The sequence below is a fragment of the Triticum aestivum genome, chromosome 3D (genome assembly GCF_018294505.1).
Source record: "Triticum aestivum cultivar Chinese Spring chromosome 3D, IWGSC CS RefSeq v2.1, whole genome shotgun sequence".
Taxonomy (NCBI): Eukaryota; Viridiplantae; Streptophyta; class Magnoliopsida; order Poales; family Poaceae; genus Triticum; species Triticum aestivum.
The window spans coordinates 382397787-382420481 of record NC_057802.1 but is presented as its reverse complement, the minus strand read 5'-3'; the positions used below and the strand labels follow the sequence as shown (position 1 = coordinate 382420481).

General features: G+C 40.9%; 1 non-coding gene across 1 annotated transcript; it reads left to right on the top strand.

Moving 5' to 3' along the window:
- The first annotated feature begins 48 nt into the window (after window positions 1–48).
- On the top strand, window positions 49–121 carry TRNAK-CUU (transfer RNA lysine (anticodon CUU)). The gene has a single exon. It is a non-coding gene; the product is annotated as a tRNA-Lys (tRNA).
- Window positions 122–22695: the final 22574 nt, after the last annotated feature.

Genomic DNA, 22695 nt, shown 5'->3' with positions numbered 1-22695 from the left:
TACATATTTAATGGATATTAAAGTAAAATCCTACATCAACTCGCCAAAGCCCGTCTAGCTCAGTTGGTAGAGCGCAAGGCTCTTAACCTTGTGGTCGTGGGTTCGAGCCCCACGGTGGGCGATGTATGTCAAGTTTCTTTTACTTTTTTCATTCATATTTTTGGTGCCATTATAGAATTTTGGAGAAGCTATTAGTTCTGTGGCGCGCCCTGGTCGAACCGGGAAAAGTATCGGGTGCTCCTGCCAGCCTTGGGGTACCCACCGTGCCCTCAATGTTGTTTCAAAAAATTCTGGTAAAAATATGAATGTTCATAAGAAATGTGACTACAACCTCTAAAATTCTTAGATCCAAACTTGAAATGTACATTGAGAGACAAAATAGACAAATGCAGATGTAAATAATGTCAATGTTGCTTTTGTCTTTCTTTTTACACTATTCATGCTAGATTTCACATTTTTGTTTCTCAATGTGTGTTTCGACTTTGGACCTGAAATTTTTAGCGGTTGTAGTCACATTCCTTATGAACATTAACATTTTCTTCAAAAAAATTGAAACATTTAAAAATATTTTTTTAACATTGAAGCATCGAGGGCACCCTAAGGTTGGGAGCACACGATACTTTCCCCTATGAACCATTGGATCGCTCATAAGAATCTTGGCACACTGATCCCCGCCACGTCATGGTTTTCATTCATTCGCAAATGCATCGGCGCAAACATCTTATATTTTCCTCCCTACGGCAAGCGTAGGGTCGAGACTTCTTCACAATCTCGTCATTCTCTTTGAGAGAGGGAAATAGAGTGAGGCGGAGCTCGCGCCGTTGTCTTCATATGTGCACCGACATATGTGCACCGACGCTTGCACACGATACTTTCCCCTATGAACCATTGGATCGCTCATAAGAATCTTGGCACACGGATCCCCGCCACGTCATGGTTTTCATTCATTCGCAAATGCATCGGCGCAAACATCTTATTTTTTCCTCCCTACGGCAAGCGTAGGGTCGAGACTTCTTCACAATCTTGTCATTCTCTTTGAGAGAGGGAAATAGAGTGAGGCGGAGCTAGCGCCGTTGTCTTCATATGTGCACCGACGTGCAACTGCTCATCGGGATTCGCCGTGTTCGCAGGTACCCTGCCGCCTCCCCACTGCCCACCTCAACCGCCACCAACACCCGCCAGCACCACTCCCCCATCCAAAGCCCACGCCTTCCACTTTCATGCCACCACCCACGACAAACCCACCTTCCCTCCCTCCTAAGCGTGCTCCCTCAGCACCGCCACCAACATACAGCACAACTGTCGACAACGCTAGCGGCTCCTGCGTCAAGAGCCATGTCGGTCGCTCCTTAGCCGAGAAGCGGGCCACGCTCCTTGTTCCTCGTGGCCTCACCTCCTTGTCCACACCTAGCCGCACGTGAAACCATCGCCACCTGTGTCGGCTAGTCACAACAAGCTGCAGCAGCTGATGTCGGCCACCGCCACCGACCCGGCCAACCCGCATGGCAGGAGCCCGACCTTTTCCTCCTCTTTCATGTCTCCCGTCAAGGTCAACCGCAATCAACCAACCCATTCTCTCCCCTTTTCTGATGTCCACTAAGACGAACATATGTCCATCTTTCTATAGGGTGAGTTGTCCGTGGTGGGCTCCGACGTTCATGGGAGTACCCGGTTGTCGCAGAGACCAGGGATCGCCGTCACCATCGAGCTCGACATTAGCATCGCCGTCACCTCCAAGCTCTGTTTGACCTTCTTACAATCGCGCTCAACCCTGAGGGCCATGGTGCATGCCTTCTTTTGTTTGGAGCAGAGAAGGTGCGGGATGTTTGGTTGCTATGTTTGACAATGCACTTTGCCATGTCTTCAGTTATGACAATGCACACCTGTCTTTTATTATTATTATTATTATTATTATTATTGGAAATTGCCATGTTCTAAGTCGTGCAGTCAATAATCATTGCAATGTTTTTAAAAAAATGCCATGTTTTTTAAGAGTTTATACCATGCATGTGGCATAAATTGTTGCCATGTATGGTTTAAACGATAACTAGATGGGAACCACATGTAAATTATTTTCAATGGGGTATGACAACTAATTTAGGTGGGCCATGGCAACTTTTGTGAATTTTAGGTTCATGGCAAAAAAATGCTAACTAAGTTGAATCCGCATGTCAACTCTCTTTTGTGTGTGTGTGGGGGGGGGGTGGACTTTATGTGCAACTTCCTTGCGTAACTAGTAGCTTTCATAGCAAATATTTAACTAAATGGGAACCATATGGCAAATTTGTTTAGTGATCCATGGCAAAATTTTGTTCATGTTGTTGAGAAACGTTGCATTGAAAACAAAACAAATTCTACGCACACGCAATGATCTATCCATGGAGACGCATAGCAACGAGGGGGGAGTGTGTCTACGTATCCTCGTAGACCGAAAGAGGAAACGCTTGACAGCGCGGTTGATGTAGTCGAACTTCTTCTAGCTCCGACCCATCAAGCACCGAACGTACGGCACCTCCGAGTTCTGCACACGTTCAGCGAGGTGACGTCCCTCGCCTTATTGATTCAGCAAGGTGTCGAGGTAGTAGATGAGTTCCGTCAACACGACGACATGGTGACGGTGATGGTGAAGTGATTCTCGCAGTGCTTCGCCCAAGCACCGCGAAACTATGATTGAGGGTGTAAACTATGGAGGGGGCGCCGCACATGGCTAACAGTTGATGTTGTGTCTTATAGGCGCCCCCTCCCCGCATATATATAGGTGGGTGATACGTCTCTAACGTATCTATAATTTTTTATTGTTCCATGCTATTATATTATCTGTTTTGGATGTTTAATGGGCTTTATTATGCACTTTTATATTATTTTTGGGACTAACCTACTAACCGGAGGCCCAGTGCAATTTGCTGTTTTTTTTGCCTATTTCAGTGTTTCGCAGAAAAGAATATCAAACGGAGTCCAAACGGAATGAAACCTTCGCGAGGATCTTTTTGGAACAAACACAATCCAGGAGACTTGGGGTGGACGTCAAGGAAGCAATGAGGTGGCCACGAGGTAGGAGGGCGCGCCCAGGGGGGTAGGCGCGCCCCCACCCTCGTGGGCCCCTCGTGGCTCCACCGACCTACTTCCTTCACCTATATATACTCTTATACCCTGAAAACATCCAGGAGCACCACGAAACCCTATTTCCACTGGTGCAACCTTCTATACCCGTGAGATCCCATCTTGGGGCCTTTTCCGGCGCTCCACCGGAGGGGGAATCGATCGCGGAGGGCTTCTACATCAACACCATAGCCTCTCTGATGATGTGTGGGTAGTTTACCACAGACCTTCGAGTCCATAGTTATTAGCTAGATGGCTTCTTCTCTCTCTTTGGATCTCAATACAAAGTTCACCTCGATTCTCTTGAAGATCTATTTGATGTAATACTTTTGCGGTGTGTTTGTCGAGATCCAATGAATTGTGGGTTTATGATCAAGATTATCTATGAACAATATTTGATTCTTCTCTGAATTCTTATATGTATGATTTGATATCTTTGCAAGTCTCTTCAAATTATCAGTTTGGTTTGGCCTACTAGATTGATCTATCTTGCAATGGGAGAAGTGCTTAGCTGTGGGTTCAATCTTGTGGTGTCCTTTCCCAGTGACAGCAGGGGCAACAAGGCACGTATTGTATTGTTGCCGTCGAGGATAAAAAGATGGGGTTTTATATCATATTGCTTGAGTTTATCCCTCTACATCATGTCATCTTGCTTAATGCATTACTCTGTTCTTATGAACTTAATACTCTAGATGCATGCTGGATAGCGGTCGATGTGTGGAGTAATAGTAGTAGATGCAGAATCGTTTCGGTCTACTTGTCACGGACGTGATGCCTATATACATGATCATGCCTAGATATTCTCATAACTATGCACTTTTCTATCAATTGCTCGACAGTAATTTGTTCACCCACCGTAGAATGTGCTATCTTGAGAGAAGCCACTAGTGAAACCTATGGCCCCCGGGTCTATTTTCCATCACATTATTCTCCCGCCAACGTGCTATTTCTGTCGCCGTTTATTTTGCAATCTTTACTTTTCAATCTATACAACAAAAATACCAAAAATATTTATTTTATTATCTTTATCAGATCTCACTTTTGCAAGTGGCCGTGAAGGGATTGACAACCCCTTTATCGTGTTGGTTGCAAGGTTCTTATTTGTTTGTGCAGGTACTAGGGATTTGCGTGTAGTCTCCTACTGGATTGATACCTTGGTTCTCAAAAACTGAGGGAAATACTTACCCTACTTTGCTGCATCACCCTTTCCTCTTCAAGGGAAAACCAACGCAGTGCTCAAGAGGTAGCAAGAAGGATTTCTGGCGCCGTTGCCGGGGAGTCTACGCACAAGTCAAGACATACCAAGTACCCATCACAAACTCTTATCCCTAGCATTACATTATTTGCCATTTGCCTCTCATTTTCCTCTCCCCCACTTCACCCTTGCCGTTTTATTCGCCCTTTTTTCCGTTCGTCTCTTTTCGCTTGCTTCTTGTGTGCTTGTGTGTTGGATTGTTTGTCACGATGGCTCAAGACAATACTAAATTGTGTGATTTTTCCAATACCAACAATATGATTTTATTGGCACTCCGATTGCTCCTATTACCGATGTTGAATCTTTTGAAATTAATGCTGCTTTGTTGAATCTTGTCATGAAAGATCAATTCTCCAGCCTTCCTAGTGAAGATGTCGCTACTCATCTAAACAACTTTGTCGATTTGTGCGATATGCAAAAGAAGAAAGATGTGGATAATGATATTGTTAAATTGAAGCTATTTCCGTTTTCGCTTAGAGATCGTGCTAAAACTTGGTTTTCTTCTTTGCCTAAAAATAGTATTGATTCATGGAATAAGTGCAAGGATTCTTTTATCTCTAAGTATTTTCCTCCCGCTAAGATCATCTCTCTTAGAAACGATATTATGATTTTTAAGCAACTTGATCATGAGCATGTTGCACAAGCCTGGGAGAGGATGAAATTAATGATACGTAATTGCCCTACACATGGTTTGAATTTATGGACGATTATACAAAAAAATTATGCTGGATTGAATTTTGCTTCTAGAAATCTTTTAGATACGGCCGCGGGAGGCACTTTTATGGAAATCACTTTAGGAGAAGCTACTAAACTCCTAGATAATATTATGGTTAATTATTCTCAATGGCACACCGAAAGATCTACTAGTAAAAAGGTTCATGCGATTGAAGAAATTAATGTTTTGAGTGGAAAGATGGATGAACTTATGAAATTGTTTGCTAATAAGAGTGTTTCTTCCGATCCTAATGATATGCCTTTGTCCACTTTGATTGAGAATAATAATGAATCTATGGATGTGAATTTTGTTGGTAGGAACAATTTTGGTAACCACGCCTATAGAGGAAATTTTAATTCTAGGCCGTTCCCTAGTAATTCCTCTAATAATTATGGTAATTCATACAACAACTCTTATGGAAATTTTAATAAGATGCTGCTACCTCTTGACCACTGCGTTGGTTTTCCCTTGAAGAGGAAAGGGTGATGCAGTAAAGTAGCGTAAGTATTTCCCTCAGTTTTTGAGAACCAAGGTATCAATCAAGTAGGAGATCACGCTCGAGTCCCACGCACCTACACAAACAAATAAGAACCTCGCAACCAACGCGATAAAGGGGTTGTCAATCCCTTCACGGTCACTTACGAGAGTGAGATCTGATAGATATGATAAGATAATATTTTTGGTAATTTTATGATAAAGAGAAATAAAGATGCAAAGTAAAATAAATGGCATAGAAATAGCTAAGTGTTGGAAGATTAATATGATGGAAAATAGACCCCGGGGCCATAGGTTTCACTAGTGGCTTCTCTCAAGAGCTTAAGTATTACGGTGGGTAAACGAATTACTGTCGAGCAAATGATAGAATTGAGCATAGTTATGAGAATATCTAGGTATGATCATGTATATAGGCATCACGTCCGTGACAAGTAGACCGAAACGATTCTGCATCTACTACTATTACTCCACACATCGACCGCTATCCAGCATGCATCTAGAGTATTAAGTTCGTAAGAACAGAGTAATGCTTTAAGTAAGATGACATGATGTAGAGGGATAAACTCATGCAATATGATATAAACCCCATCTTTTTATCCTCGATGGCAACAATACAATACGTGCCTTGCTGCCCCTGCTGTCACTGGGAAAGGACACCGCAAGATTGAACCCAAAGCTAAGCACTTCTCCCATTGCAAGAAAGATCAATCTAGTAGGCCAAACCAAACTGATAATTCGAAGAGACTTGCAAAGATAACCAATCATACATAAAAGAATTCAGAGGAGATTCAGATATTGTTCATAGATAATCTTGATCATAAACCCACAATTCATCGGATCTCGACAAACACACCGCAAAAGAAGATTACATCGAATAGATCTCCAAGAAGATCGAGGAGAACTTTGTATTGAGATCCAAAGAGAGAGAAGAAGCCATCTAGCTAATAACTATGGACCCGAAGGTCTAAGGTAAACTACTCACACATCATCGTAGAGGCTATGGTGTTGATGTAGAAGCCCTCCGTGATCAATGCCCCCTCCGGTGGAGTGCCGGAAAAGGCCCCAAGATGGGATCTTCACGGGTACAGAAGGTTGCGGCGGTGGAAATAAGGTTTTTGCTCCGTATCTGATGTTTCCAGGGTACATGGGTATATATAGGAGGAAGAAGTACGTCGGTGGAGCAACGAGTGCCCCACGAGGGTGGAGGGCGTGCCTGGGGGAGGTGGGCGCGCCCCCTGCCTCGTGCCTTCCTCGTTGATTGCTTTACGTAGACTCCAAGTCCTCTAGATCACGTTTGTTCCGAAAATCACGTTCCCGAAGGTTTCATTCCGTTTGGACTCCGTTTGATATTCTTTTCCTTCGAAACACTGAAATAGGCAAAAAAACAGCAATTTGGGCTGGGCCTCCAGTTAATAGGTTACTCCCAAAAATAATATAAAAGTGTATAATAAAGCCCATTAAACATCCAAAATAGAATAGAATATAGCATGGGACAATAAAAAATTATAGATACGTTGAAGACGTATCAGATGCCCTCTGATTTTGAGACTACTGTTAAAGAATTTATGATTTCGCAAAATAATTTCAATGCTTTGCTTGAAGAAAAATTGCCTAAGATTGATGAGTTGGCTAGGAACGTGGATAGAATTTCTCTTGATGTTGTTTCCTTGAAACTTAGATCTATTACACCTAAGCATGATATCAGTGAGTCTCTCAAAGCCATGATAATTTCCATTGATGAGTGCAAAGAAAGAACCGCTAGGATGCGTGCTAAAAAAGATTGCTTTGTGAAAGCGTGTTTTCTAGTTTTCATGATAATAAGGATGAAGATCTAAAAGTGATGGATATGTCTCCTATTAAATCTTTGTTTTCCAATATGAATCTTGATAAAGATGGGACTGGAGATGATTCAACTTTAGTTAAAAGGCGTCCCAATGATTCGGAGTTTTTAGATCTTGATGCAAAAATTGGTAAAAGTGGGATCGAAGAGGTCAAAACTTTACATAGCAATGAACCCACTATTTTGGATTTCAAGGAATTTAATTATGATAATTTCTCTTTGATAGATTGTATTTCCTTGTTGCAATCTGTGCTAAATTCTCCTCATGCCTATAGTCAAAATAAAGCTTTTACCAAACATATCGTTGATGCTTTAATGCAATCTTATGAAGAAAAACTTGAATTAGAAGTTTCTATCCCTAGAAAACTTTATGATGAGTGGGAACCTACTATTAAAATAAAGATTAAAGATCATGAATGCTATGCTTTGTGTGATTTGGGTGCTAGTGTTTCCATGATTCCTAAAACTTTGTGTGATGTGCTAGGTTTCCGTGAATTTGATGATTGTTCTTTAAATTTGCATCTTGCGGATTCTACCATTAAGAAACCTATGGGAAGGATTAATGATGTTCTTATTATTGCAAATAGGAATCATGTGCCCTTAGATTTCATTGTTCTTGATATAGATTGCAACCCTACATGTCCTATTATTCTTGGCAGGCCTTTCCTTAGAACGATTGGTGCAATTATTGATATGAAAGAAGGAAATATTAGATTCCAATTTCCATTAAGGAAGGGCATGGAACACTTTCCTAGGAAGAAAACTAAATTACCTTATGAATCTATTATGAGGGCCACTTATGAATTGTATACCAAAGATGATAATACCTAGGTCTATTCTTGTTTTTATGCTTAGCTAGGGGCGTTAAACGATAGCGCTTGTTGGGAGGGAACCCAATTTTATTTTTGTTCCTTGCTTTTTGTTCCTGTTTAGTAATAAATAATTCATCTAGCCTCTGGTTAGATGTGGTTTTATGTTTTAATTAGTGTTTGTGCCAAGTAAAGCCTATAGGATCTTCTTGGGTGATAATTATTTGATCTTGCTGAAAAAGTCAGAAACTTTATGCTCACGAAAACAATTATTAAAAATCACCAGAAAGTGATAAAATACTGATTCCAATTGCAGTAGATCAATAATCAAATTATCTAGGTCGTCCTATTTTGGTAGATTTTTCTGAATTACAGAAGTTTGTGTTTGATGCAGATTACTACAGACTGTTCTGTTTTTGACAGATTCTGTTTTTTGGTGTTGTTTGCTTGTTTTGATGAATCTATGGCTAGTATCGGAGGGTATGAACCATAGGGAAGTTGGAATACAGTAGGTTTAACACCAATATAAATAAATGATGAGTTCATTATAGTACCTTAAAGTGGTGGTTTGTTTTATTTCGCTAACAGAGCTCATGAGATTTTCTGTTGAGTTTTGTGTTGTGAAGTTTTCAAGTTGTTGGGTAAAGATTTGATGGATTTTGGAACAAGGAGTAGCAAGAGCCTAAGCTTGGGGATGCCCAAGGCACTCCAAGGTAAAATTCTAGGACAACCAAAAGCCTGAGCTTGGGGATGCCCCGGAAGGCATCATCTCTTTCGTCTTCATCTATCGGTAACTTTACTTGAGGCTATATTTTTATTCACCACATGATATGTGTTTTGCTTGGAGCGTCTTGTATGATTCGAGTCTTTTCTTTTTAGTTTACCACAATCATCCTTGCTGTACACACATTTTGGAGAGACACACATGAATCGGAATTTATTAGAATACTCTATGTGCTTCACTTATTTCTTTTGAGCTAGATAATTTTTCTCTAGTGCTTCGCTTATATTTTTTAGAGCACGGTGGTGGTTTATTTAGAAATTATTGATCTCTCATGCTTTACTTATATTATTTTGAGAGTCTTTTAGAACAGCATGGTAATTTGCTTTGGTTAAAAAATTAGTCCTAATGTGATGAGCATCCAAGATAGGTATAATAAAGAGTCAATTACACCACAGGTGTCTGAAGTTGGCGAGAAAAGTCAGTTTGGTGCTAAAACTTGTGGCATACATTGAACGGGTGACAAAACTTGGCTTCGATGTGCATCTACGGTGCAAATCACGTTTGTATACACAAATGATGCTGACGAGGCACGCCACATACCGGCGACCTTAACCTAAAATGCGGTCCATGCTAGCCATCCCTCTAAGTTTGGCTTCATGTCTAACTGGGCTAGACGAACTTAATTACCATATACGAGCATGAAAATCGGGCTTAAATGGGCAGTAGCAGCCGCGGACCATTTTTCACATGATATTTTTTAGTTCATAAATACTAATAAAATTCATATTTATTATTTTAATTTTAGATTTTTCTTTAAATTACATGAACATTATTATAAATAATAATATGTCTCGTAAAGAGAATACACGAATATTTTTGGTGAACACATTAATATGGCCTGAAAATAAATGAATATATTTTGAATACATTAATAATATTTTTATACTTAAAGACATTTATTATAATTCATAATTTTTTTTAAATTATATGTTTTTAGATAACATGTGAATGTTTTTGGAATAAAATGAACATTCTTTTAAATAAGAACAATTTTTATAATTGCAAATATTTTTTTAAACCGGGCATAACCCCTTTCCATTACTGTGACATAATGGAAATACATCAGTCCAGAGAAAGAGATAGGAGAGGGGAGAGCTGGTTCGAGCATCGTCGGGAAACCCACTGTGAGCACTCGCCATCAAGATTACCCACTGCAGGATGAAAAACTTGGCGACACCATATATCAGTTTAACTAGGCACAACAGCCCCTACATCCACCATAAACGAGATGGGTTGCGGTGAACATTTGTATGAATATTATTATTAATTTAGATATTTTTACAGAATTCTAGGAAAGGAAGAAAAACTAACATCTGCAAATGGGCCGCGGTGACTGCTGCACACTTAAGCCTTATGTGCGTGTTCGTTTATATTCAGTCCATTGCCTAAAAAAACGTTTATATTCATCCATTAAGGATACAAATCGTATTTGGACCGAGAGTGGTACTTGGTGTCAGGGGCGGACCCAACATTGGGCCAAGCCCAGGGCCCATGCTGCTACAGTTCCTCTACAGTGTCGCTACAGTGCGTGCTTTGCTATAGTCAACGAAGTAATTCATCATCAGGGCCCAGGCCCCCCGGCCTGGGTCCTGGATCCGCCACTGCTTGGTGTGGTGGCCGACCTAGCCAGCCAGACAGGAACAGGTCGTGTGTTCGATCCTGTGCGCAGTAATATTTTGCGTCCCAATTTCCGCCCTGAGTGGAGGGGCCCAAATGCCATAGTGACGTTTCATTTGTTTTTTCAAGAAAAAAAATTTGAGTGTCTTTTTGTGAGTAAAGTAAAATTCCAGGGGGTTTCACAAAAAACCGAGGCACACGCCCTTGCATGTGCCTTCCAGTCATTGACACTGGGTCCCATGCCATGTTGGCGAGCCTCGTCATCACTCTATGCGTATACAAATGCGATTAGCACCGTAGATGAACGCACAAGCCAAGTTTTGTCACCGGTTCAATGTATGCCACAAATTTTAGCACCAAACTGACTTTCCTCGTCAAGTTCAGACACCTGTGATGTAATTGACTCTATAATAAAAACTATCACATAAAGTGCATTGAATACTATGAGAAGTTTGATTCTTTATGATTGTTTTGAGATATGAAGATGGTGATATTAGAGTCATGCTAGTTGAGTAGTTGTGAATTTGAGAAATACTTGTACTAAAGTTCATGATTCCCGTAGCATGCACGTATGGTGAACCGTTATGTGATGAAGTCGGAGCATGATTTATTTATTGATTGTCTTCCTTATGAGTGGCGGTCGGGGACGAGCGATGGTATTTTCCTACCAATCTATCCCCTTAGGAGCATGCGCGTAGTACTTCGTTTCGATAACTAATAGATTTTTACAATAAGTATGTGAGTTCTTTATGACTAATGTTGAGTCCATGGATTATACGCACTCTCATCCTTCCACCATTGCTAGCCTCTCTAATACTGCGCACCTTTTGCTGGTATCATACACCCACCATATACTTTCCTCAAAACAGCCACCATACCTATCTATTATGGCATTTCCATAGCCATTCCGAGATATATTGCCATGCAACTTACCACCGATCCGTTTATTATGACACGCTTCATCATTGTCATATTGCTTTGCATGATCATGTAGTTGACATCGTATTTGTGGCAAAGCCACCTTTATAATTCTTTCATACATGTCACTCTTGATTCATTGCATATCCCGGTACACCGCCGGAGGCATTCACATAGAGTCATATTTTGTTCTAAGTATTGAGTTGTAATTCTTGAGTTGTAAGTAAATAAAAGTGTGATGATCCTCATTATTAGAGCATTGTCCCAAGTGAGGAAAGGATGATGGAGACTTGATTCCCCCACAAGTCGGGATGAGACTCCAGACTAAAAATAAAAAAAGGGAAGAAAAGAGGCCATAAAAAAAAGAGAAAGGCCCAAACAAAAAAATGAGAGGAAAAGAGAGAAGGGACAATGCTACTAGCCCTTTACCACACTTGTGCTTCAAAGTAGCACCATGATCTTCATGATAGAGAGTCTCCTATGTTGTCACTTTCATATACTAGTGGGAATTTTTCATTATAGAACTTGGCTTTTATATTCCAATGATGGGCTTCCTCAAAATGCCCTAGGTCTTCGTGAGCAAGCGAGTTGGATGCACACCCACTTAGTTTCTTTTGTTGAGCTTTCATACACTTATAGCTCTATTGCATCCATTGCATGGCAATCCCTACTCACTCACATTGATATCTATTGATGGGCATCTCCATAGCCCGTTGATACGCCAAGTTGATGTGAGACTATCTTCTTCTTTTTGTCTTCTCCAGAACCACCATTCTATTCCACATATAGTTCTATGTCCATGGCTCACGCTCATGTATTGCGTGAACATTGAAAAAGTTTGAGAACATCAAAAGTATGAAACAATTGCTTGGCTTGTCATCGGGGTTGTGCATGATTTAAATATTTCATGTGATGAAGATAGAGCATAGCCAGACTATATGATTTTGTAGGGATAGCTTTCTTTTGCCATGTTATTTTGAGAAGACATAATTGCTTTGTTAGTATGCTTGAAGTATTATTATTTTTATGTCAATATTAAACTTTTGTCTTGAATCTTTCGGATCTGAACATTCATGCCATAATAAAGAAAATTACATTAAAAATTATGCTAGGTAGCATTCCACATCAAAAATTCTGTATTTATCATTTACCTACTCGAGGACAAGCAGGAATTAAGCTTGGGGATGCTTGATATGTCTCTAACGTATCTATAATTTTTGATTGTTCCATGCTATTATATTATCTGTTTTGGATGTTTAATGGGCTTTATTATGCATTTTTATATTATTTTTGGGACTAACCTACTAACCGGAGGCCCAGTGCAAATTGCTGTTTTTTTGCCTATTTCAGTGTTTCATAGAAAAGGAATATCAAACGGAGTCCAAACGGAATGAAACCTTCGCGAGGATCGTTTTTGGAACAAATGCAATCCACGAGACTTGGAGTGGACGTCAAGGAAGCAACGAAGCAGCCACGAGGTAGGATGGCGCGCCCAGGGGGTAGGCACGCCCCCACCCTCGTGGGCCCTTCGTGGCTCCACCGACCTACTTCCTTCGCCTATATATACTCTTATACCCTGAAAACATCCAGGAGCACCACGAAACCCTATTTCCACCGCTGCAACCTTCTGTATCCATGAGATCCCGTCTTGGGGCCTTTTCCGGCGCTCCGCCGGAGGGGGAATCGATCATGGAGGGCTTCTACATCAACACCATAGCCTCTTCGATGATGTGTGAGTAGTTTACCACAGACCTTCGGGTCCATAGTTATTAGCTAGATGGCTTCTTCTCTCTCTCTGGATCTCAATACAAAGTTCTCCTCGATTCTCTTAGAGATCTATTTGATGTAATACTTTTTGCGGTGTGTTTGTCGAGATCCGATGAATTGTGGGTTTATGATCAAGATTATCTATGAACAATATTTGATTCTTCTCTGAATTCTTATATGTATGATTTGATATCTTTGGAAGTCTCTTCGAATTATCAATTTGGTTTGGCCTACTAGATTGATCTTTCTTGCAATGGGAGAAGTGCTTAGCATTGGGTTCAATCTTGCGGTGTCCTTTCCCAGTGACAGCAGGGGAAACAAGGCATGTATTGTATTGTTGCCATCGAGGATAAAAAGATGGGGTTTATATCATATTGCTTGAGTTTATCCCTCTACATCATGTCATCTTGCTTAATGCATTACTCTGTTCTTATGAACTTAATACTCTAGATGCATGCTGGATAGCGGTCGATGTGTGGAGTAATAGTAGTAGATGCAGAATCGTTTCGGTCTACTTGTCACAGACGTGATGCCTATATACATGATCATGCCTAGATATTCTCATAACTATGCGCTTTTCTATCAATTGCTCGACAGTAATTTGTTCACCCACAATAGAATTTGCTATCTTGAGAGAAGCCACTAGTGAAACCTATGGCGCCCGGGTCTATTTTCCATCACATTATTCTCCCGCCAACGTGCTATTTCTGTCGCCGTTTATTTTGCAATCTTTACTTTTCAATCTGTACAACAAAAATACCAAAAATATTTATCTTATTATCTTTATCAGATCTCACTTTTGCAAGTGGCCGTGAAGGGATTGACAACTCCTTTATCGCGTTGGTTGCAAGGTTCTTATTTGATTGTGCAGGTACTAGGGATTTGCGTGTAGTCTCCTACTGGATTGATACCTTGGTTCTCACAAACTGAGGGAAATATTTATGCTACTTTGCTGCATCACCCTTTCCTCTTCATGGGAAAACCAACACATGCTCAAGAGGTAGCAGTGCAAGGGGAGGAGAGGCAGCCAGGGGCGCCCCAAGTAGGATCCGAATCCTACTTGGGGTTTCCCCAAGTGGCGCCCCCCTTTCCCTTTTTCACCGGAGAAGGAAGGAAGGGGGGCCGAACCCCCCTTTTTCCTTCTCCAATTCGGCCACCTACCAAGGGGGGTGCCACCCCTTGTGGGCTGGTGTGCTCCCCTCTTATGGCCCATATCTTCCCCCCGGGGGTTTCGGTAACGCCCCACCCCGGTAGTCCGCTAAATACCTGATTCACTTCGGGACACTTCCGGTGTCCGAATACTATCATCCTATATATAAATCTTTGCCTCTCAACCATTTCGAGACTCCTCGTCATGTCTGTGATCTCATCCGGGATTCCGAGCAACATTCGGTCACCAAATCACATAACTCATATAATACAATATCGTCATCGAACATTAAGCGTGCGGACCCTACGGGTTCAAGAACTATGTATACATGATCGAGACACCTCTCCGGTCAATAACCAATAGAGGAACCTAGATGCCCATATTGGCTCCTACATTTTTATGAAGATCTTTATCGGTCGAACCGTTATGACAACATACGTTATTCCCTTTGTCTATCGATATGTTACTTGCCCGAGATTCGATCGTCGGTATCTGCATACCTAGTTCAATATCGTTACCGCAAGTCTCTTTACTCATTCTGTAATACATCATCCTGCAACTAAATCGTTAGTCACTTTGCTTGCAAGGCTTCTTATGATGTGTATTACCAAGAGGGCCCAGAGATACCTCTCCAATACTCAGAGTGACAAATCCTAATCTTGATCTATGCCAACTCAAAAAACACCTTCGGAGATACCTGTGGAGCATCTTTGTAATCACCCAGTTACGTTGTGACGTTTGATAGCACACAAGGCATTCCTCCGGTATCCGGGAGTTGCATAATCTCATAGTCGAAGGAATATGTATTTGACATGAAGAAATCAGTAGCAATAAAACTGAACGATCAATATGCCAAGCTAACGGATGGGTCTTGTCCATCACATCATTCTCCTAATGATGTGATCCCATTATCAAATGACAACTCATGTCTATGGTCAGGAAACCTTAACCATCTTTGATCAACCAGCTAGTCAAGTAGAGGCTCACAAGGGACACGGTGTTTTGTCTATGTATTCAGACATGTATTTAGGTTTCCGATCAATACAATTCTAGCATGAATAATAAACATTTATCATGAATAAGGAAATATAAAATAACAACTTTATTATTTCCTCTAGGGCATATTTCCGTCATTATGGACCGTGGCAAATTTACTCTACGGATCATGGAAAATTTCTTTTTACAATGGCAAAGTTTATATTTTATCCAAGGCAAAATTATACTTGGATCATGGCAAATTTCTTCTTTTTTTGGATCGTGGCAAGTTTATGTTTTTGTCATGGAAAAATTTATATTTTGACAATGGCAATTATATATTTGGATCACGGCAAAATTCTTCTTTTTGGACCATGGCAAACATTTTACCATGGTAAACTTATATTTGGACCATGGAAAATTTAATTCTCATACCATGGTTTTTTTACTTGTTGGACCATGGTCAGTATTTTTTGAACATGTAAATTTTGTTTTGCATATCATGGCAAATTCCTTTTTTGTCCACATTTTTTGGTGAACAAAGCATGGTGAATTCATTCTATACACCATGGTAAATTTACTTTTGAACATCCCATGGGCAAATATGTTTTCATAAGACTATTTCATAATTTTTCTTTTCAATTTTTTGTCATCATGTTATGAAACAACGACAGCTTAGGTTCAAACATAATTGTTAAGTTTTTCTTTGTTTTGCTTCTTAGGTATGGCAGATTTAGTTTCTCATAAATGGCAATTGTTAGTTTTCATGTACAAATTTTGTCTGCTATGTATGTGTGTTTTTTTGGATTTCTATTTCTGTGCCCCTTATTGCTTAGTCCTCAGTTTTGCCCAAGCACACTTATTTTGCTCACTTTTTCCCTCCACCGCGCCACCCACCCTCACCAATGTCCAAGCGGGGGTTTGCCGTTGGTCAAGGGAGTTGACTATTAGCCGGTGCTATTACTGACGCGTGGGGTACACTGTGCCAGGTGGCGCTCTAACAATCGGCGGTGTGTGTGCCCGCATGCATGAGTAGTTACATCGCGGTCACGTCAGCGCTTTCACACACGGGCAAGGAGCCGCGTCGCCGGCATTCCCGACAGGTGTCTATTAATGCTTTCTATAGCCGCGCAGTGCGCACCGGCATGCACCCACTCTTGTCCCAATCCCCTCCCCACCCTTCCCCTCGCCGCCCCACAACCTTCTCCTCCGTTCGCCTCCACCAAACCCTAGCCACATCCACCAAACCCTAGCCGCCTCCTGCTCCAGCACCGCAACAATGGCCAGCCACCATGGTGGGGCGGGAAGCAGCAACGGGGAACGATGTCGCTTGTATGTCATTCCCGGCCTGCCGCGCGCCCTCTGAGTCGAAGAGGCATCACTCCTCGCCCACTGCGGCATCATGGTGCCGCCGGACACATGCCTGGGGGGCTCCCGATGGAACCTGTCCCCACCGTCGGCACGTGATGACCCACAAGTATAGGGGATCTATCGTAGTCCTTTCGATAAGTAAGAGTGTCGAACCCAACGAGGAGCAGAAGGAAATGATAAGCGGTTTTCAGCAAGGTACTCTTTGCAAGTACTGAAATAAGTGGTAACAGATAGTTTTGTGATAGAATAATTTGTAACGAGCAACAAGTAACAAAAGTAAATAAAGTGCAGCAAGGTGGCCCAATCCTTTTTGTGGCAAAGGACAAGCCTGGACAAACTCTTATATAGAGAAAAGCGCTCCCGAGGACACATGGGAATTATCGTCAAGCTAGTTTTCATCACGTTCATATGATTCGCGTTCGGTACTTTGATAATTTGATATGTGGGTGGACCAGTGCTTGGGTGTTGTTCTTACTTAAACAAGCATCCCACTTATGATTAACCTCTATTGCAAGCATCCACAACTACAACAAAAGTATTAAGGTAAACCTAACCATAGCATGAAACATATGGATCCAAATCAGCCCCTTACGAAGCAACGCATAAACTAGGGTTTAAGCTTCTGTCACTCTAGCAACCCATCATCTACTTATTACTTCCCAATGCCTTCCTCTAGGCCCAAATAATGGTGAAGTGTTATGTAGTCGACATTCACATAACCCCACTAGAGGATAGACAACATACATCTCATCAAAATATCGAACGAATACCAAATTCACATGACTACTAATAGCAAGACTTCTCCCATGTCCTCAGGAACAAACGTAACTACTCACAAAGCATATTCATGTTCATAATCAGAGGAGTATTAATATGCATAAAGGATCTGAACATATGATCTTCCACCAAATAAACCAACTAGCATCAACTACAAGGAGTAATCAACACTACTAGCAACCTACTAGTACCAATCCCGGACTTGGAGACAAGAATTGGATACAAGAGATGAACTAGGGTTTTGAGAGGAGATGGTGCTGGTGAAGATGTTGATGGAGATTTCCCTCTCCCGATGAGAGGAGCTTTGGTGATGACGATGGCGATGATTTCCCCCTCCCGGAGGGAAGTGTCCCTAGCAGAACAGCTCTGCCGGAGCCCTAGATTGGTTCCGCCAAGGTTCTGCCTCGTGGCGGTGGAGTCTCATCCCGAAAGGTTGCTTATATTTTTTTCTCGACGAAAGACTTCATATAGCAGAAGATGGCCACCGGAGAGCCAACAGGGGGCCCACGAGGCAGGGGGCGCGCCCAGGGGGGTAGGGTGCGCCCCCATCCTCATGGCCAGGTGGGGCCCCCTCTGACGTACTTCTTCCGCTCAATATTTTTATTATTTCCAAAAATAAATTTCGTGAAGTTTCAGGACTTTTGGAGTTGCGCAGAATAGGTCTCTAATATTTGCTCCTTTTCCAGCCCAGAATTCCAGCTGTCGGCATTCTCCCTCCTTATGTAAACCTTGTAAAATAAGATAGAATAGGCATAAGTATTGTGACATAACGTGTAATAACAGCCCATATTGCAATAAATATCGATATAAAAGCATGATGCAAAATGGACGTATCAACTCCCCCAAGCTTAGACCTCGCTTGTCCTCAAGCGAAAGCCGATAACGATAAATATGTCCACATGTTTAGAAGTAGAGGTGTCGAAAAAATAAAATACGGACATGAGGGCATCATGATTATTCTCATAACAGCAACATAAATGGATATTGTCATATGATTTCTTATGCTCAAGTAATAATCTATTCACAATGTAAAGTATGAATCAGAAACTTTATTGAGAACTAACAAACTATAATCTCAGTCATTGAAGCAATTGCAATTTATCATAACATTAGAAAGAGTCTATGTCAGAGCTTTCTAGCAAGTCCACATACTCAACTATCATTTAGTCTTTCATAATTGCTAACACTCACGCAATACTTGTGGTTATGGAGTTTTAATCGGACACAGAGAAAGATAGGGGCTTATAGTTTCGCCTCCCAACCTTTTACCTCAAGGGTAATGTCAACAATAATAATTCATGCTGACTTACATCCAATTAGATATATCAATCAGGATCTTTCCAACACCCTGTGCTTGCCAAAGGATAAAATATAAAAAGGGAAAGGTGAAGATCACCATGACTCTTGTATAAGGTAGAAGATAATAGTAACAGATAGGCCCTTCGCAGAGGGAAACAGAGGTTGCCATGCGCTTTCAGGGTTGGATGCACAAAATCTTAATGCGAAAGAACATCACTTTATATTGCCCATTGTGATATGAACCTTTATTATGCAGTCCGTCGCTTTTATTTCTTCCACAACACAAGATCGTATAAAGCTTATTTCCTCCACACCAATCAATCATACATATTTAGAGAGAAATTTTTATTGCTTGCACCGATGACAACTTACTTGAAGGATCTTACTCAATCCATAGGTAGATATGGTGGACTCTCATGGCAAAACTGGTTTAAGGGTTTTTGGAAGCACAAGTAGTATCTCTACTTGGTGCAAAGAATTTGGCTAGCATGAGGGGGAAAGGCAAGCTCAACATGTTGGATGATCCATGACAATATACTTTATCTCAGATATAAGAAAACATAACCCATTACGTTGTCTTCCTTGTCCAACATCAACTCTTTAGCATGTCATATTTTAATGAGTGCTCCCAATCATAAAAGATGTCCAAGATAGTATATTTATATGTGAAACCTCTCTTTCCTTATTACTTCCTATTAATTGCAACGATGACCAAAGCTATGCTTGTCAACTCTCAACAATTTTTAATCATCATACTCTTTCTATGTGAAGTCATTACTCTCGATAAGATCAATATGATCTCTTTGTTTCTTTTTATTCTTCTCTCTTTTCTTTTATTCACTCAAGATCATAGCAAGATAATCAAGCCCTTGACTCAACACTAATCTTTATTATATAGCTCACGGACTCGATTACATAGAGAGATCATAAAGCAAAACTCAAAACTAGATCATACCAAAAACTTTATTCTACTAGATCAAGATACTACTAATAGGATCGAACTAAGAAAAAGGGTAAAGATAGGAGTGTGATGGTGATACGATACTGGGGCATCTCCCCCAAGCTTGGAAGTTGCCAAGGGGAGTGCCCATACCCATGTGATTATGTCTCCTTCTTTGGTGATGGTGTAATATTCTTGGCGATGATGCCCCTCAGGATGCGATTCTCCTCCTCGAGCTTATTGACTTGCTGCTTGAGGTCCATTATTTCCTTACAAAGCTTTCCTGTAATGGCTAAGGCTCCTTGCACCCAAGGGTGTTGCATAGCTGCGGGAGAACAAGCGACACTCTTCTTCATATTTTCATAAGAAAGAAATCTAACATTGGAAGGGATAATCGAGTTTGGAATGGCTGAGCTCTGTAGTTCTCCCATCGTGAACCCAGCTCGGAAGCGAGAAGTTACTTCTTGATCCTTCATGGCATCTATCCTCATCAAATCAGCCTCCATCTCTTCCTCCGTTGCTGGCCCAAAGTGGTCAGCGTCGCTGTTTCTCCTTGGTTCCGAAGCCGGATGAGACACCCGGCTCTCCCCGACTGACTCTTGAGAAGACATCTTGCTCTAATCTGCAGCAGCAACAACTCAAAACAAGAACAGAGAATATTTGCGTGATACAGGAGTCAAAACCTTCGGGAGATTATATAATGAATTTTTACCGACCAAAATACGCATCGTGCAAGAAAATGGAGTCCGGAGAGCACACGAGGTGCCCACGAGGTAGGGGCGCGCCTAGTAGGGTAGGGCGCGCCCTCCACCCTCGTGGAGGCCACGTGTCCTTCCCGAACTGCTTCTTATTTTTCTATTTTTCTAAATATTCCAAAACGGAGAAATATTGCCATAAAAATTGTTTTGGAGTCGGTTTACTTACCGTACCACATACCTATTCCTTTTCGGAGTCTAAAACGTTCCGGAAAGTGTCCCTTATGTATTCCTCCGGGGTTACGGTTTCAATAATATTGGTTTCAACATTTATAGGATTCCCTGAGATATAATGTTTGATTCTTTGACCGTTCACCACCTTCGGATTGGTGCCTTCGAAGTTGTTGATTTTTATGGCACCGGAACGATAGACCTCCTCGATAACGTAGGGGCCTTCCCATTTAGAGAGAAGTTTTCCTGCAAAAAATCTTAAACGAGAGTTTTATAGCAATACATAATCACCTACATTAAACTCACGCTTTTGTATCCTTTTGTCATGCCATCTTTTGACTTTTTCTTTAAACAATTTGGCATTTTCATAAGCTTGGGTTCTCCATTCATCAAGTGAGCTAATGTCAAATAACCTCTTCTCACCGGCAAGTTTGAAATCATAGTTGAGATCTTTAATAGCCCAATATGCCTTATGTTCTAGTTCGAGAGGTAAGTGACATGCTTTTCCATAAACCATTTTATACGGAGACATACCCATAGGATTTTTATATGCAGTTCTATAGGCCCATAATGCATCATCAAGTTTCTTGGACCAATTCTTTCTAGACCTATTGACAGTCTTTTGCAAAATTAATTTGAGTTCTCTATTACTCAATTCTACTTGACCACTAGACTGTGGGTGATAAGGAGATGCAAGTATATGATTAACATCATACTTAGCAAGCATTTTACGGAAAGCACCGTGAATAAAATGTGAACCACAATCAGTCATTAAATATCTAGGGACTCCAAACCTCAGAAAAATTACTTCTTTAAGCATCTTGATAGAAGTGTTATGATCAGCACTACTAGTTGGAATAGCTTCTACCCACTTAGTAACGTAATCAACAACAACTAAAATATGTGTGTATCCATTAGAGGCAGGAAAAGGTCCCATATAATCAAAGCCCCAAACATCGAATGGTTCAATAACAAGTGAATAATTCATAGGCATTTCTTGACGTCTACTAATATTACCAATTCTTTGACATTCATCACAAGATAAGACAAACTTACAGGCATCGTTGAAGAGAGTAGGCCAATAAAACCGGATTGCAATACCTTATGTGCAGTTCTATCTCCAGCGTGGTGTCCTCCATAAGCTTCGGAGTGACACTTGCATAGGATCTGTTCCTGTTCATGCTCAGGTACACAACATCTAATAACACCATCTACTCCTTCTTTATAAAGATGTGGGTCATCCCAAAAGTAATGTCTCAAGTCATAGAAAAACTTTTTCTTTTGCTGGTATGTGAAACTAGGTGGTATAAATTTAGCAACAATATAATTAGCATAATCAGCATACCATGGAGTAGTACGAGAGGCATTTATGACATTTAATTGCTCATCAGGAAAGCTATCATCAATAGGTAGTGGGTCATCAAGAACATTTTCTAACCTAGACAAGTTGTCTGCAACGGGGTTCTCAGCTCCCTTTCTATCAACAATATGCAAATCAAATTCTTGTAGCAAGAGAACCCATCTAATAAGTCTAGGTTTAGCATCTTTCTTTTCCATAAGATATTTAATAGCAGCATGATCCATGTGAATAGTTACTTTAGAATCAAAAATATAAGGTCTGAACTTATCACAAGCAAATACAACTGCTAAGAATTCTTTTTCAGTAGTAGCATAATTTCTTTGAGCATTGTCTAGAGTTTTACTAGCATATTGAATAACATTTAATTTCTTATCAACTCTTTGCCCTAGAACAACACCTACAGCATAATCACTAGCATCACACATAATTTCAAAGGGTAAATTCCAATCAGGTGGCTGAACAATAGGTGCAGAGATCAATGCTTTCTTAAGTATTTCAAATGCTTCTACACAATCATCATCAAAGACAAATGGTATATCTTTTTGTAATAAATTAGTCAGAGGCCGAGAAATTTTTGAGAAGTCCTTAATGAACCTCC